This window comes from Condylura cristata, unplaced genomic scaffold, assembly GCF_000260355.1.
Source record: "Condylura cristata isolate star-nosed mole 26May11 unplaced genomic scaffold, ConCri1.0 scaffold00032, whole genome shotgun sequence".
NCBI classification, from domain to species: domain Eukaryota; kingdom Metazoa; phylum Chordata; class Mammalia; order Eulipotyphla; family Talpidae; genus Condylura; species Condylura cristata.
Window position 1 is genome coordinate 6,918,177 of NW_004567133.1, and position 18,941 is coordinate 6,937,117.

General features: G+C 43.9%; 1 protein-coding gene across 1 annotated transcript in view; it reads right to left on the reverse strand.

The window, feature by feature from the left end:
- The window catches only part of HS3ST4 (heparan sulfate (glucosamine) 3-O-sulfotransferase 4), a 319,921-nt gene that overhangs the window by 2,164 nt on the left and 298,816 nt on the right, over positions 1-18,941 (reverse strand). The gene's annotated exons all lie outside the window — the stretch shown is intronic.

An 18,941-nucleotide genomic window follows, 5' to 3' on the forward strand; every position in this document is an offset into this window, starting at 1 on the left:
GGAGCCTCATTATCCTCATTTGTTAAATCTTAAAACTCTCCTCAAGTTCAAAATTGAGAGTAGTGACATCTGGTGTGCAAGCATATAGAACAGGTCTACTTCACATATGGGGTTTCTTCTTTCTTTGTTTCCAAGATTGCCCCTTGAGGCTGTTAGAGATCTCACACCATGGCCCATGTCTCTCAGTTTATTTGTCAAGGGTGCTTCTTCAAACCCATCTCTCCATCCCTGTTCACCTTCAGAGCTGCCTTGTCTTATTTGGGAGTTTCAAGATATTGCAGGAGCCTGAGGCTATTTGTCCATTAATCCCAATGGGCAAGGCCAATCGTTGCTAAAAGGAGGCACAGGATTATACTGTACAGTCAATTTGTTATAGGCAGATGTAGACCAAAGTTAATTGGCGATAAACCTGTTCAATACCTGCCGGTACAGCAGACCATCTGCCACCCTGTGCTCCATTAAGTCTATTCACTTCTGAGCTTTGCACCAAAGTGGTACATTTAGGATTACACAAGACCTCTTTGTTATGATGACATGCTTTTAAATGTCTCAGCTAATAAAACTTAATACAGATGAAGATCCCTCAGCTTCCCTTACCATAATTAAATTTATTTACTATCCAGTGCGTGGAGCAAGAATGACTTTTCTTTTATCTCTAATTCACATGCTTTGTCAATAATTAATTGCTGCTGGGTTTTTGAGCCTTCTCGGCAAGGGCTTTTATTAGGCAGGAGGAATTTCCTAAAGAGAAATTCAGAGAACTGGCTGTTGGTGCTTCGAGAGGGCAGACAACATGCAGTAGAGCAACATCCCAGGCCGCCAGAAACTGCGCCCACTTTGCACAGACATATTTTCCAGAGTCTCAAATTCCTTCATGTCATGTGCCTGTTTGGTTCACCCCAGATTTAACTGTCTCATTTGAAGGAGACAGTCTGTGGGAGTCAGATGTACCCCATTTAAGAGTTCTGACTGCCCATATCACCTTGAAGAAGTTACTTGATCCAATTGAAATCTTGATTCTCTTATCGAAAGGATAAGTTAATAAAAACAGGTTAAATGTGAAAACACAGGCAAATCACTTAGGGTAGTGCCCCATTAATGCCAGATTTTTTTTCTTTTTTTAACTTGAACTAGGCACACAAAATTGTCACAGCTAGCCTAAAACAAAATTGTCACAGCTAGCAAGGAAAAATATTTACATTTGACCAAACGGGGGCTTGGTCTAAGAGAAAAACAAACAAACAAACAAACAACTTTCTGATTCAAGGGAATAGCAAGACATCTCCTGATCCAGAGGCTGGTGAACCACCAGGGAGCTACAATTAGTTCAGCCTGAGTTTAAGGAACATGTTGATGTCCTATTTTCATTTCAATTGAAGAAAAGGAGTCTCTAGTTTTATTGTGGAGCTCTCATCATATGATGCAGATTTTAGATGAGGCTACAAAAAATACCAGAAGACAGTTTCTTGTGGTCCTTTCCAGACCTCTGTCCCTTGCATGCATTTGTCTTGCTTACTTGGTTGCGTGTTTCTTGTGCTTGGGAGCAACAGCTACATTTTCCTTCTCACCTGCTCTCTGCTGTCCACTTCTCAAACTTCAGTGCTTGTCAAGACATTGAGCCCCATTCAAATTCATCTCCTTCACTTCAGCTAATTGCTACAGTCTGTCAAGATCTTTGTGGAGCTGGTGTCTCTTATCTGATGAAGTAGCACCTCACCACTAAGGCTGCAGGTACAGAGAAGTGTGTGTCCAGTTCAGTGCTTGGTATAAAACGGGGTGAGGGGAGGACTGGAGGAGGCACTGAAAAAGTGGGGAGTAGTGGATCCTAAATGACTTTGATCATCATGTTATGGATGAACTAGATGTGTAAGAGGGGAGCTTCTGCCCTTTGGGGTGTCAAGACCATCTCACTGCACCACCACACTTCTGTGATGGCATCGGGATATTTTTGCCATTAAGAAGATACCCAGTAACTCCTGAACACCTATGAGGCAGCAGGTCCTTTGTCCTAAAACTCATACTGAATAAGTTATATTCATTCATTTAGGTGAATCACTTTATGTGTATTAGACCCCCATCAATAAACAGCAATATAACAGCGAATAGACAAGAGCCCCTTCCTTCATGGGTGTCCAGTCCAACTACCACATCTCATGAACATGCAGTTCTTCATACAACACATAGATGACCACTGTAATCAACAGAGCAGGACTTATTGTTACTCCAGTTTAGAGAGAAGGTCCCAGGCTCGGACCCTAGCAAGGGCTTTCAAGGTCTCACTGAGAACACAAGTCTTTAGTTTCTAGGCTCAAGGGCAAGTGAGAGTAAGTCACTGTCAGTGTCAGCGCTGGGCACCAGTCTCTGGCAAATAGCAGGGGCTCAGTATGTGTGTGGCCAGCCCTTAACCTCTTCGTGCAAGGCTGTGTTTTTGCAGTGATTGTTTTTGCTGCCCTAATCCCCTTTCTTCACCCATTATCTCCTTCCTGGCTCCTCACCTGAACCCTCAATCCAGCAGCCATTTGTACACCTCTCCTAGCCGCTCCCCACTCCTCACCCCCCCCATAACACTAAATGAGGCAGCTCTCCTCTTGTGGAGAACCAATCTCTCCCCCTTGGGTTTGGCTCTCAGCTCCCTCTGCACTGTCAGGAACTTCTCAACCCCAGTTTCTCTTCTCTCTGCTGGTTTATGTCAGTTCTTCTCCACCAGATCTGACATTTCCACATCACCATATTCTCACATCTTGGTGCTTGAGGAACAGACAGGCAACCAGTCATGCTGGAGGGGAGTGAGAAAGGTTAAGAAGAAAATAAGGTCAAGGCAGGGGACAAACCAGGGAGGGCCTGTAGGCCATGGGAAAGACACTACATTGCATTCTATATGTGAGGAGAAGCCCCTGCAGAATATGGAACTGGAGAATAGGATATGACTCACATTTTAAGGCATTTTCTTTGACTTTTGTTAAGGACAGACAGGAGTATGAAAAGCTCAGAAGGAAGGCAACCTGTTACGGAATCATTTCAGAAGAGCAGGTTAGGGGTGGGGGGGGCACAGAGGCTGGGGTGGAGAGCAGCGACGTAAGAAGTGTTCAACACTGGGGTGCATTTTAAAAGTCGGGTCACTGGCTCAAGTGGGGTGCATGTGTGGGAGAGAGAGGCCTCAGAGCTGTTCCCAAGGTTGCTGACTTGAGCTCGTGGCTCAGTGGAGAACACTGGAAGGAAGCAAGTTTGCGGGACATCACAAGTCTGGCTTGGACTTGTACAATGAGCCCTCTGGTACTCTGCGACCACCTCCGTGGAGCTGCGCAGATATCACGTCCCGGCAAGTCTGGAACCCTGCGGGGCCCCAGGTGGAGATGGGCATTTACACACGTGTCCCAGTCCACTGTCGGGGGTTGGGGTGACAGGGTGACAGGCTCTTACTCAGCCTAGAGAGGAGGGGAGCTGTCCTTTGCCTATCTGCTGAATCCTCCCGAATAGGAAAGGTGTTTAGATGTTGGCTATGCAAATGAAAACTTCAAGCCTGTAACAACTATTTTCACTGATTGTTCTGACTTCCCAGAGTCCTTGATAAGTACGGGTTTCACAGTGCTTAGAATGTTGTCAGTGTGACCTGCTCCGTGGCCTTCCTTTGCGCTAGCCTCAGTTCCTCACAGCCTCCGGAAACATTTTCTTCCTCTTTGTATCCCCAGGGCCCAGCACAGCCTCTGCCTCGTGTAGCTCCCCTCGCTGCGCACCGTGACTGGTGAACGGGGAAATGCATGGTCCCTGGAATCCGGGGGACCCGGGACTGGGAGGGTGTGAATCCTGAGTGGGCATCCCATGCAGGGGTTCGGGTCTCGAGCTCCATACTGCCCCGTGTGAAGGACCACAAACTTCACTGTGGAACATATGGCAAGAAAACACTGCATCTGGGCTTGGAACAGCTCGTTAACAGTATCCCGGGTGCTCGGAACAGCCGCGACACCCGCGTCAACACACAGCCCCGCAGCAGCCAGAATCTCTGTGCAAGCGCGCAGCTGCTCTTGCAGCCTCAAACGTTTAGTAGATAGCTGGTCCCCGACCCCACTGCTGCCCACTGGGAGGGGTGCTGCGCTGAGCAGGAGCCCCATCTGCATGCAGGTGTATCAGGGCCTAAGAGAAACCCAGAGTAACGGTTAAGGCCCATAGCTAGGGTAAGTACAGTTACCACACAGCATTTACTGGGCGCCTGCTTCGGCCTGTTTGGAGGTCCAGGATTCAGGTTCCAACACCAGAACACTAAGCCTTCAGACACCAAGTGCTACATCTAGTGCTGAGGAGCCCAAACTCCAGACTTAACAAGTTTGGGTCCTCATGTGACCTCTGTGAGTCCTGGCCTATCCTTGAACCTAAGGAATTGGTGGCTCAGTTTTATTATCAGGAAAATAGGCATTATACTAATCTAATAATACCCACTTCATAAGGATTTTATGAAAATTAAATGAATTAATATCCAAGAAAGCTCCTCTCATGGAGAAGGTACAGGTAAGTGCTTTTACATTAGCTGATAATTTTTAGAACTACTCTCTGAAGAAAGCACTACTATCACCACTTTAGAGATCACGGAACTGACGCCCTGGAGTTGATCAGTTTGCCCAAATCCCTGTCCCAAACGATGGGGCTGAAATTGAACCCCAGGTACGTCTTGCCTCAAAGCCCCAGCCCTTAGTGACTGGAGGCCAATACCTCCCCAAACTAGGAGGCTCCATGTGACTGGCCCAAGGTCACTCTACCAGTAGGCAACAAAAGTGAATCTTAAAGGAGAATGATTGCACACGTTGTACTGGTGGGTTGTCACAGACTCGCCTCTGGGAGTACAGAAACCTAGGTCAGAATCCCCAGTAATTCTGCAGTTCAAGTTACATCTTTCAATTTGTGATATCTCTCTCTAGGGCCTCCTCAATTGAAACAAATGGAAACCATCATGGATGCCGAGGGAGAAAGCAATCACCCGCATTAGATAGGAAGTGCCCACGCTCTCTGGAAGGGTCAGTGGCACGGCTTGTCTCTGACTTGTCTGCATTAGAGGTACATGGGTACCTTCCATTTTCCCAAATGCATTATCCAGTGGAACAAATGATGCATAAATTAGTAATAAATTCTAAGCCCTCTTGATGAACTGTCACCCAAGAGAATGGTGATTAAAGCAAGGGCATGAGGCAGGGCCAGAGCCTCTGCATTGAGGAAAGAAACACACTTAGCAATTCAAGGGAGAACCTGCTCCTTGCCGAGCCTCAAGCAAGGCAATTTAATGCTATCCTAGTTAAACCTCACAAGAGCCATATGATTCACTGAGCCCGTCACAGAGATGTGGAAACTGAGGCAAGAGAGACAGTGTCATGTCCAGGACACATGGCCAGGATCTTGCCCTACCCAGCTCTCCTGGGAAGTTCCCCCTACCTTTCAAGCCCAAATTCGTGAATCCAGGAATCCCTGAAGGCAAGAATTCAAGACCTAGAAACTATATTTCTTACATATAGACACAAGAGATGCTGCAAGCCCTCTGACTAGCAACCAAATGAAGCTGAAAAAGAAAAGATCCTGAGTTACTTAATGACTGACTCATATGTGCCAATTAACTTTCTGTCCAGATTTAGGACAGAGCCTTTCTCTCTCTGGACCTGTACAATACAAGTTTAATGTGAATCCCCTCATTAAATTCCGTTGGGAATTTGTGGCTGCTATTGTCACCAGGTGTCAGGTAGTGGTGATGAAGCAGGCCCATATGGTACCTGCCTGTTAATGGCTGTAGGTTCTTTGAAGGCCAGAACATTACCCCATTTTGTAAAGAGGCCTGGGGTTCAAGTGGGATATATCCCCTGTGGAAAGAAATCTCTTCTCAAACAAAATTGTATCTTCTGGGTCTCAGAAGCACTGACAAGTAAGGTCATTTGATAAGCTTGAGGTCTTAGAATAGTAGTTAACACAAAGGGAACAGGTATGGTTAAAATGTATGCATCATGGTGACTTATTGAGAAATGATCCTGTTTGTTTTTGCAGCTGGAGATTCATCTGCAAGAAAAGGCAGAGAAGATTCATCACTCCCCTGACCCTACTACCACACACCCCAATCTCCAAGATGAGTAGCCAGACAGTCCTTTATTCCCAAGGTTAATTTTTATCTCCAGAGGGGGTAATCAGTTTCTCTATTTTATGGGCTGAAAAAAGAAACAGATCTGTTGGAACACCCTGAATAAATTCACTGATTTAGAAGCATTTATGCTTCAAAGATCTAGGGCTAGCTCAGAGTTTCTCAATCTCACATTGTTAATATTTTGGAGTGCATAATTATTTGCATTGCATGATGTATAGTTAGTATAAAGTAGCACATAGTATGCTATAAACCTATTTGTTCAGAGAGGGGAGGAGAATGAAACTGCTCAAATTCTTAATCACATGGTTAGCCCAGCTGCCCAATAAACACTCCATTGTAAATGACAGATTCACAGAAATCCATCTCTCAATTGGGCCAGGATACATCCACCCATAGGTAGAGCACAAAACAGCTTCAGTTTGGCATATGTTCCACTGAATGACTAGAAAAATCTCTCCTTGCCATCATAACTACCCGTGCATTTGGGAAGTCTCATTGCTAGACAGAGCTTGATCACTTTGGGGGACCATAACCCACCTTCACAAATCATGGGCATTCCTTTCATTTCTCCCTATGTCCCTGACTCTTTAGCATTGGTAGACCATCACAGAGCAAAAGTTAACTTTTGGTTTGACTTAGAAAATACATATGAATGGAAAGCAATTATGAATTCAATAACCCTTTAAAATAGTTTTGTGATTGAGTCACCATTGAATCTACATTTCTAAAAGGTTGTCCTGGGTGTGCATATGTATATGAGATTTTTATTGATTTCATCTATATGAAATGTTTGGTATCCTGAAAGATATGGAAGTCCTTTGTAATAATTCTCAAGCCTAAAGGTTGTAAAGCACAATTCTAAAATTTAAACCACTCCCTGCCTACAGACTTAGCTTCTTCCATCAGTTCCCTCTTCCTATCCCAATCCCTCTACCCATTTCTGTTTTTATTATTGAGCCATTTCACTACAGAAGTTCAAGACAAGATGCTCCCTGATTTTAAATTAACAGTTATGGGACACACTTCACTGGTCTCTGGCTGAGGATAGCAAGCAGAGCATACTTCTTAGATAACTGTGTCTATCCCCATTAAAAAGGCCACAGCCAAGCCCCACACCACAGCTTCCATTAGCCATTTTGTTATATTTTCTTTCCTTGGGCTTAGTGATTCAAAGGGCAAGTGCCACAATTAGATGACAGTGATGCAAGTGTCAGCATGTTAGCATAGGCAACTCATGCTCATGATTTTACAGACGGTGTCAGGAGAGGGCTTCCCGTGGAGCCTGCTCACCAGGTCCCTCCACTCCAAACTGCTCTAAGGCCTGCTGCCAGCCCTCCTCCCCGCCTACCCCCACTGCTGATCTAGCCCTGCCTGCTCCTGTCGGTCTGGCTTGATCATCCTTATGCAGGCCTGAGCCCCAGAACCTCTACTGTGAGCCAGTTCAACTCTCATCCTCTGAGTGATGAGGACACTGCTCTTCACCAGGGTGACTCCCCACATTTCAGGCTTTCACTCAACTCTTGTATTTTTTTGAACTACCCTTGCTTTCTCCCATCTTCCTCTCAAGACACTTGCATGTCTTCTTGGTGGAGATACAGCACCACTTGCTGGCCTGAAACATCACTTGCTGGTCATTTCCAGGCATGTCTCCTGAGCCTGGTGTTCTCACCTGGATAGATGTCACCCAGGCAGCTCCTGCTGCCACACTTACTGTCTGTCTCTGGGGTCCTGGCTCTGCCATCATCACAATAATGAGCTTTGGGAAACTTATTTAACTAGCTTAAACTTCAATTTTTCCGTGTATAAAATGGGAGTCACTGGCCAAACTCAATCTCAAGGCATGATTTATGATGACTGAAAAGGCTGATGTTTATGAGGCTGCTATAGACTCAGTGTTTGCTTCCCTCTGAATTCATACATTAAGCCTTAGGGGCCAAAGCAATGATATTAGATAATGTGTTTTTTTAGGAAGATGATTAGGCTATGAGGATGGCTTCCTCACAAATATGATTAGTGTCCTTGTAAAAGACACCCAGTAAGTTGAAAAGAGGTCCATCTATGAACTAGGAAGTAGGTTCTCATCAGACGCTGATACTATTAGCACCTTGATATTGGAGTTCTCAGGCTCCCTATCTGTTGTTTAAGTCACCTAGTCTTTTTTGCTTGCTTTTGCCATAGCAGCCTAAATAGACTAACACAGGTGTATTTAGGATTGTGCCTAAAAGGAATTCAGTGCTTGGTACAAGAGTTAATTATGGTTGTTTCTGTTCCATATAAAGTCCATTTCTATACTAGGAAGACAGAACAGCCATTTGAGGATCTGTGCTGATGGTGAAATCATTACATTTTTACTTCAAATGTATCCTCACAGCAAACTTCTGTAAATAATTTGTGCATTGCTTCCTTCAGATCCAAAGAAGCTGATAAGCTAGAGAGATAACATTCACTGCGCTTGATGTTTCACTGGTGAAACAATTGTTCAGATCAACTCATGTCTGGTCATAGACTCTTGTAAAATAAGTGGCTTAAGATGGTAGAAGCACCCATCCATATAAATGGTGCTGTGAAAAACAATGTTTTGTCTCACTACCATGTGCTGGCTCTCATGTTTATTGAAACTGAAATTAGTGCTGAAGGAAATCAGTAATCTCTGCTGAGTGAAGGTAGACCAGAAGATGCTCTTCCCTGACTGCAGCCAGCATGTCATGCCTGTCTCTTCTACAAAGGCCCAATGTGGGCCTTCCACATTGTCCTTGAGATGCTCCATCATAAAGTTGTATCCCCAAATCAAGATCTCTAGCCTCAGTGATGTAAATGATCATCATAAATTAATCAGTGCATCCTACTGAGCCTGTATTTAGACCTGACTTTCACAGCTTGGAGCTCATGAAAAACTAAACAGGTTTTCAAACCAATAAATCTGATGATAGAGCAGATGGAAAAATGACAGATAGGAAAGGAAATCAGCATACACCTAGAGAGATAGATACATAAACAGACACACACACAATACATTACAATATGAAAGTGGGAGATTCTTAATTATCAGATATATTCATGCATATCAATCTCCTATACAATCTCTCTCTCTCTCTCCTCTCTCTCTCTTTCTCTCTCTCTCTCTCTCTCACACACACACACACACTTACCTGTACTCTTTTCATAATTGGCTTCTAATTATTCAGACTTTAGATCAGACATCACCTACTCAGAGACCTCCAAACACCCCATCTAAAGTCAGTGTCCTTCACACCAGCCTTGTTTACTCACTCTATAAAGCTTACTATTTTTATTTCAAGTTATCCTGTTTACATGTATATTTTCTTGTGTGTAGCCAGCTTATCCTCCTAAGGAATGTAAGATCCAAAGATGGAAAGTGATCTGACACTTTATGTACCAGTGATCCCCAAATCCCATAGTGCCCAGAATCCAGTTCTCAATTCATGTTTGCTAAACGATAGAAGAAATAAAACAAAGTACGTCTTTGGAAAGAAGGAAAGAAGAAGCAGTCCCCTCTCCCCACCAGCCCCCGGTATATCCACTCCCACTCTTCCTAACCACAGGAAAGGGCGCCATCACCCACCCGTTGCTCAGCCCAGGCCCTAGAGCAAAGCCATCAGCTCTCCCTTATATCACACATCCTACAGCAAGAAAGATGTGACAGTTCATGTTATGTCAAATTGAGCTGAAGAATGACCATATTGTTGGTAAAATATTTTTCTGTGTTTCTGAGGATAGTTGCAGATGAGATCAGCAACTATCCCGTGCTGGTGGGTGTCACCCAATGCATGGAGGTCCTGAATAGAGCAAAAAGCAGACAAAGGGGTGAATTGCTCTTTTGTTTTGAACTGGGATGTTCCTCTTCTCCAGCACTTAGACATCAGTGTCCCTCATTTTCTGGCCTTGGAATTCAGACTGAGACATACACACCAGCTCCCCTAGTTTTCAGGAATTTGGACTTAAATTGTAATTTATAAATTGACTTCCCTGGTTCTCAGTTCTGTGCACTGTGACAAATCTATCTCTATCTGTTCTATCGGCTCTGCGTCTCTGGGGAACCCTGACTAATATTGACAGATGAATAAATGAGCAAGTAGTAGAGTACTATGGCCTGCTCATCCCGGTAACCTGAGTATCTCTATTTCTAGGTGCACATCTGCATTGTGCTCCTGTCAACTCAGTATTTAAAGAATCAATTTCATTAAATAAATCTATTCGAAACAGAAGTTGTTTATTACTGTCTTAAGTGGAAAGACCATCATGATCACTTTGGCAGAGAATCTAAGATAGCTCCCCTTTCTCCACTCCCTGGTACTGACACTTCTGCATAATATCTACCCCTGGAGTGGAGGCAGGACTCAAGACTTGCTTCCAACCAACAGAATTTGGCAATGGGGATTATTCATTACACAACAGTGTGACTTGCTGGTTCTGTCTCCTACTGGTTTTGCTGTAGCAAATCCCCCCATATGGAGAGAGCCATGTGTCAAAGGACAGAAGACAGATTCTGGTAAATAGCCAGAAAAAGCCAATAACTTGTAAAAAAAAAAAATCCTGCCAACAAACACACAATTTGGAAGCAATCCTTCTCTCATTGAGCTCAGGTAAGATCCCAGCCCTGTATTCTGAATCTCACTTCTCTCTTTTGGTTATGAAAATTAGTATTGTTCGCTGTTAAAGATCTACTAGCACCAAAATGTGTCTTTGACATAATGAAATCTTTTCAAAAAGATTGCAAAGGAATTATTTTATCGTGTCTCTATAACTGTACGTAGGTCTAGTCTCCCTAATTCCTGCAGCCAATCATACTTATCTATTGGCTTCTGGTCACTAATGCAGAGGCATATCTCATCCAGGCTGGGGATAAATCAGGTTCTCTACACCCCTGAGCAAATGGAACTCAGGGACAGTAGGTGACCCCCATCTGAGTAACAGAATCTCTGTACTTGTGAGACTCTGTCTTTATTTCTACTGTAGGTCTAGCTACAGGACTGAAATTTTCTGCCCCTTTTAGATCTCCACTATTGTTGAAGCATATTAACCCCAAGGCCCTTCACAAGGGGTCTAACATTTGGCCAGACCTCTCCATGTCTTAATGAGGTTCTCTCAGGAAGATCCTGGTCCAGGGGGTGTGGGGGCTGCTAACGAGTGAGGAAGGGACACATAAGTCACAGATTTGATTGCACATCTGATCACACTGCCAACACACTTCTGCCTTTTCATCTATCCACCACGATCCTACAATCACTGTGTCGAGGTATTAAGGAAGCTGTACTTTTGCAGAATGCTTTTGCGGTGAGTAAGCATCCCTTGCTGTTCTCTTTCTTTTTCTTTTAAAAGATTTATTTACTCATACAAGAACTGGAGCACAGGCCAGAGGTGTGGGGAGTGAGAGGATTCACCAGAGACAGAATGAGGAGCAGAATAGGCAGATCCACTGAAATACCCTGCTGAGGGGAGCAGCAGGCAAGACAGGAGAGGTCTGCTGCACCATGTGGGTCAGTTTCCTGCCCTGGGATCAAACTTTTGCTTTGGTGGCTACAGATAGCTTCACTGTTCTGAAACTTATCCCCTTGCACCATGAATAAGGCCCTTCTTTGATGTTCTCTTTTAATATTCCTACCTAGACCTTCTCCCAGAGCCTTGGCAGAACAAGATTCTGATTCTTCCGAAACACCATGGAAGTAGGACACTGCCCTCAGCTGATCTCATCTTTTGCGTGGTCTACAGAATATTTCGTGCCATTCCAGAGCTCAGTGTACATGTCACCTTCTGCCTTGGGAAAGGGTGGCTCCTTTTCTTACCAACCTCAGTGGACACATTGTCAAAAAGTCTCAAAACTGTGCACTTTGAGTTAGGAACAAAATGTTTCCCTCTGTGGGCCAAATGTCTGCTTTAGCATAGTGAAGAGCAAATGGCATTTGCTCCATGAGACGTCTGCCCAACTCCCGAGGCACCCCATCTGCCTTCCGTCACCCCTCAGCCTCCTTCATCACTAGTCTTAGAATTTTACCACTCCCGCGCTTGAGTAAAAGTCTTCCCTTGAGTGAGCGTGGGCAGCGTGTGGATGCGCACAGCATCATATCCTCGGCGCCATTCTCCAAGGCAGGCTTTCCTTTCAAATGCACAAAATCATTTCACTATCTCTCACTTTAAAGTCAAAATGCATCTCATGAAATGATATGACTTTTAAAAAAGTAAAACAGAATCAGCACAGATATTTTTCAAAGTACAGAAAGTCTTCACAAAAATACTGCAAATAGCAATGCTCGAAAAGAAAAAAAAATGATTGAAAATATGAAAAGTAAATACTTAACAAAGCATTTGGGTTCTCTCCTCAATAATTCTTCTCGAGAATTTTCCATATCAGTGCACATCTTATTATGAAATGAACGTTACATTTTATGATCTATGCAGAAAAATACATTTATTTAGTCCCATGGAAAGGCTCCAGTGATTGTAACCACACTTGCATGATGACAGTGAAGTTGAAGTGGACAGCTGCATGCAGCCCCAAGTATTTCCCCAGGACACCCCAAGAGAAATTGACCTGCAAAAACATAGGAGTGTGGGACTAACAGTTTGAACAAATGCCGTCAAATCACCCTCCGTGGAGGTCATGCCAAGTTATGCTCCCATTCACAAGGCGTTTGAGAACCCACGACCCTCACCAGCCTTTAAGGCATGAACCTCTTCATTTGCACCAGTTGGTGACCCAGGGTCATCCTGCAGGATGCAGCTCAAGGCCCTGCTTTCCTCAGGGTGGCAGGGCGCCTCCTGGCTCTGCTTTCTGCTGTCCGTGGCTAACACTCTATTATTGACCCATCACGCCATATGGCACATACATATTTCCTTGTCTTCTCTCCTACACTGTGTGCTTCTTGGGAAAAAGGCCAACATAGACTCCCAGGAAAAGTGCTGGGTTGATCCAGATTAACCCCCTGCTTTTTGCCAGCTGCTATCACATACCTTTGCCAGGAACTCCTGCGCCCCTCACAGCACAGAGACAGGTGGATTTCATGTGAACTCCGGCATTGAGAAATACTGATGTGAAAGTAATGATATGTGGGAATTAATGGGGATGAGTGCAACTGAAAGAGTGAGACAAAAGTCAAAGGAAGGGTGTGCCGCAAGAATAAACATTAGCCAGGCGCTTTTGTTCCTGGAATTCAGCTCCTGGGTGGAGCCCTGCCCTATGCCACCCACATAAGGTATAGTTGAACCTCTTGGAATTTCTTTTCCATTTCTGAGTGTGCTAGATTTTGTCATATCTTGGAGTTTGCATATGACATTCCAACTTTTGGAAATGACTTTCCCAGCTTGACTAATGGCTAAGCCAATCCTTGATCATGGTGTATCTAAACCAAAGACCTCCTCCTTTGTAGAGGAATTGTATTTTATGTACATGACCTTAACCCACATCCAAGGGAACAGGAATGCTGAGAGCTTCTGAAGAATTGACCTAAAGACAAAAGCACTACTATTCTGAATTTTGTAGTTGTCATTCTTATGTGTGTATGAATATGCTGTGTTTCTAAACAATGTGTTGTTCATATTTATAATATCTTTGTAAAACATATTCATGCCATTGCATTTAGTGTTGGTTCATCGATTTTCACTCCCGCATAATATTCCATCATGTGCCCATGGCATTCTTTAGCCACCTTTCTGATGATTGTTGACATTGGGGTTCTTTTTAGATTTTTGATTTTTAAACAATGCTTATTTTTTAAACAATGGCATGTAAATCATGGTACATGTCTCCTGGTATAACAGGGAAGTAGTCTCTGGACATTCTCCAAATAATAGGAGTTCCCATGCATGTGTTTGTGAGTCTCACTTTGTAAGGCACTAAAGTTATATTCCCTTTACCTGTCTATGAGATGTCACATTCATCTTCCTCCTTGTGATTTAATATGTGCTACTGTATGAATTTGAATGTGTCTGAATTTGAGAGATCTATTTTTTTATTGATGATTTGTGTTTATTTTGGGGTGAAATGTGTATATCTTATTTCTCTATTGAATTGTTTATCTTTTCCCTTTTTGAGTTATAGGAGTTTTTTGCACATTACGGTACTATCCCTTTCTTTACTATAGTGCGCGACAATATCGTCCCCTAGTTTGTGTTTGACTTATCACTTTCTTTATGTGTCCTTTGAAAGCATGAAGTTTTAACATCAAAGTTCTTTATTTTATCAATATTTACTTTTTTGGCCAACATCTTTACTTTTTGCTTGATTCTCTTCCATCTGATAATAAATATACATAAGAAAGGAAAGGAATAAATGATGTAACTTTCTGGAGAAGGCCCTATTCTAAGCGGAGGAGACAGTGCAAAAATCCTGAGGTAGGAGTGTTCTTAAATTGCATGAAGACAAGACAGAGAACAGTGGACTGGAGACAAGGAGAGAAGGCAGTGGCATGAGATGAATCAGGATGTGGGAGTCTGATGATGGACTTTTCGGTGTGTGATGGGAAGTCCTTAGAGTTTTTGTACTGATGACTCAAATTGCAATTTCCCAGGACCACTTCTCCTGAGACAGTGCACAGGGACCAGTAGCTCAGAAACCCAAGGAGAGGTTGGGCAACCCAGGTAAGAGATGACAGTGGGGGCAGTGAAGTGCACAGATTCTGGACCTATTTGGAAGAAAGAGCAAATAGTATTTACTGATGGATTATAGGTGGCATGTAAGAGTCCGGAGTGACTCCAAGATTAAAAGCCTGGAAAAATGGAAGAAGAAAGTAACTATTGGAAGAAGACATGGAGAGAAGATTTAGGTGTGGATGGGGGAGAAGGTTAGGAGCTCTACTTCAGACATATTCTGCTTGCATTGACTTTTGGACATGCAGATGGATATGCACGTAAGCAATAACCAGGGTGAGAGTTCTAGGCTGGGAGAATGAACTGGGCATTGACAACATAGATAGAGGGTGCAGATGAGAGTGTCTATAGAGAGGAGCAGTGGTCCAAGGACGGAGCCAGGGGCCCCTTTGACATGGATCTCACAAGTTACAGGTCTGGGGAGATGTACATGTCAGGAGATGAGCCTGGGACAGCAGGTGCCTCCAGATGGAAGGGCCAATTCTGCAGCCCAGGCCTCTGTACACTGACAGGGAACTAGGGTTGTGCCTGGGTGCTGCCATCCTTCCCTTCCTCCACCCCTGGATGAATTACTAGCACTAGTCAATGTTTGCTCTGGCTCATAAATGCATAATGCCTACCACACAAACCTCAACTGCCTGTAATCGAAACGCACGCACATGCAGAAAAGATTGTGCGCGTGGAAGATATAAATGACGCTGTCGCCTGGGGTGGCTGCAGGAAATAGGGCCACTGAAATGGAAATTGCAGCCTGCATTTACTACCCAAACAACCTGCCTCCCTTTGCCACCACCACCCCGGAAGGTGGAGGGAATTAGCTGTAAATATTTTACAGTTGGTAATTTGCTGGAGTAAATCACAGTTCATTTTGCCTGAGAGTGCACAGAGTGAGCACCAGCTTCTTTTTCTTCTAGGGGTTATTTGTGATGTCATCTTCCTGGTTTCATCCCCTACTCAATTTAGTCCTCAGCATGTTTATGTCTTTATTGTCTAAATGACTCTTTGTCTTCCGGGTGGGCTGGAGTGGTGGGTGGGCCAGGGAGGAAGGCAGGATTCTTCTTTGTGTCCTAAGATGAGGCACAAATGGTGCTTATTGACTAACAATTTTTTATTCGTTTATTTACCAGTAATTTCTGATAGATCACTGTAAGCCAGATACTCTGCTAAGTCCTAGAAAAGGAAGTTCAGCAGCACACATCTGTTATCAAGCAGGTCATAGCCTATCTGGGAGATCTCAGATACCTAAAATTCAGTCCTATCAACAAGTGCCCAATACTAATGCTTAACCTATGACAGTCAGGCACTGTCCTGAGTGCTTTACAACGTGAGACTCACTTACCCCTTATAACAGTCCTCTGGGCTGAACATCACTTTATCCCTATCTCACAGATCAGGAAACTAAGGCACAGGACAGTTCAAAGGCTTGTCTGAGCTCACACAGCTGGCAGGATTCCAGTAAGACAGCTCCTTTAACCACGAGTCAAGGCTGCCTACTGATAGGCAAACGAGTAAGAGGATTAATTATGATTAAGTATTCTATTACATTTGTTTCATGATGTAGATCTGTGTTGCATGGTTTCTTTAAAAAAAATCTTCAATTTCTGATTTGAGAAAATAAGTTCTATGATTTCACCCACTTTACAAGAAAAGCTAGACTCACAGAGTTTATTGCGCAAGGATACCAACATAATAGGTGGCCAGGCTCAGGAGTGAATCCAGGATTTTCTGACCCTACATACCAAGCTCTTTTCATGTCGCAATGCATCAGGAGTTGATGTAAACAGTCTGTTCAAGACATCATGTGGTCAGAACAGGAAATATCTAACCCCTGAGAGGGCTGGGGAGGTGGAGAGAGAGCAGCTAGTCGCCATGAAACAAAGAACGACAGTTGGGACAGTCGCAGGCTGGAGTGGCAAAGGAGGCAGTCGACAGGTAGAGAAGCACGGGCAGCTGTGAAACATCGGTTCTTGCTGGATTTGCCTGCTAAGGTCTTGCATGCAGGGCACAACAGGTCAAGTAGGGGGAGAGCGCTTTGGGACAGTTTCCAGGAAGCCTTCTCTCCCCTTTCCATCTACGCTGGAGGGCATCTGGTTTCTGTTCCTCCTGCTCACTATTCTGCTATGCATTTCTGAGCAGGTCATGGTCTGGGCTTTTACTCACTCCATTGTAAAATATTCTAAAAGTTGCCCAAAGGTGGGGGCTGGACATGCCATTCCAAGTCCCTATTCTAATCAGAATTGCTTTGTGCTACATGACTATGAATGAGTCCCCTTCATGCTCTATAATCTCCTTCAATGTTCAGCTTTGGCTCTTCCTTTAACTTACACATATACTTTTGGTCCATCATTTTAAAACATGGGTTTTTAACAAAGCAACAAGCTAATGAGACATTTACTGGAAGGTTCTATAAGGTGACGCATAAGGAATGCATGTGAACTGGCTTGGGAGAGGTCAGAATTGGGGACTGTAGGACTGATCAGTAGCCTTATTAGGCACCACCACTGTAATAAGGCAGATTCAACTATCTCTTTTCTCCTTCAGCTGAGCTTTCTTCCCTATACGTCTCTTATTCATCCTCTATTTTCTCTGCCTCCTCTTCCTTTATCTTCCTACACCATTCCACTGAAGTTCCAAAGACTCAGTGGAAAAGAGCAGATCATTTAGTTTACTATCCAAGGGAAGGACAGCCCCAACCATACACAGAGGGATTCTCCTTGTGCAATTTGGAGTGCCTTTCACCAAAAGGCCAACTCAGAGGTAACATCTGAATAGGTTATGGAAGAAACATGAAAACAAGTCACACAGAGGAGGGCTGAATAAATAGCAGGTGAAAATTCCACAGTGAAAGAATGCCTGCCCTGTCCAAAGATCCAGGAGGGGCGGGGCACGACTAGAAAGTTCCAGGAGGGGCGGGGCACATGACTAGAAAGAACCATGAGACAGGGAGGATGGGAGATGAGAACAGAGACATAACAGAGCCAGACGATGGAGGGCCTTGCAGGGCAGACACTGAAAATTGACATCTAGGAGGTAGTTAAAGCCTTGGAATTGGGTGAACTCATAAAGGGAGGGGGTTAAACAATAGAGAAGAGATCTGAGAACCGAAGCCTTTGTTTCTCCATGAGCTTCCACGGACAGAGCTTCCAAGCAAGAAATCTGCTGCTCTTTTAACAAGTGGAACTGCACTAATTATTTTGGTCACTTACTGGAGTCAGAAGAGTTTGTGTAATGTGAGTCCTACTCACTGGTCTCTTTCCCTCTGCCTGCCATGCCTGTCACAGACAGCAGGCGGGGCTACCACAAATTGTCAGCATCACCTGGAAAGACACAGAGGGTGCCAGGAGGGGTTGGTGGGAGAGGGGCTGGAAACCCTGCCTGGTCCTGATACAGACAGGATGACTGGCTTGCAGAACCAGGGGAAAGGCACCTTCAAACAAGATAATATTGAGGTCTGCAAATGACTCAACTGAAGTCAATTTATCTAACGAAACTTCTCTAATGGAGCAACTCATGAAACTCACACAGTAAGGGTTCTAAATCTAGCCAAGTGCATTGTGCATTTTTTCTTTAAAAAAAAAACTTTATGGCATTTTAAAAATCTAAACAATGTGTTTAAAAACTTTGCAATTTAACTTTGTATTTCTAGTGTGTGTTTGTGTGTATTTATCAAATTTCCACAGTTTATGAAAGATGGGCTTATTCTGCATTGGCGTGGGCATTGTCTTATACTTTCAAACACTTTAAGTAGTTTTTAGTGATGCTGATAAAAACCTATTCTTTAGATTTTGGTTTCCAGGGATTAAAGGAATAACATACACAAATGGATGTGAAACACTCAAGAGTACTGCATTTCAAATGATCGGGTCATTGAGTGAATTTATTGCTGGGTAAAATGGGGCTAGATTAATTAAACTGGGAAGATTTTGATTAACAATGTACCGAAAGTCTCATTCCTGGGGGTAACATAAAAAGGCCAGATATGTGAAGAAAAGTCACTGTGTTTACCAAGAACATGCCCAAGGATGTGGAGGTAGGTAGGGTATGTAAGTACCTCCTCACCAAGGCACCCAGAACCACACCTGTTCATCCCGATGAGGCAGAGGGGCAGCTGACGCCACCTTATGGTCTCCCAGGCTACTCTGTGAGCTCAGGAGTTAGATCTTCCTTCGAGAAGAATGTTGGTTCCCTGGAAAGAAATCTGCCTTGGAGGCTGCCTGGATCTAAG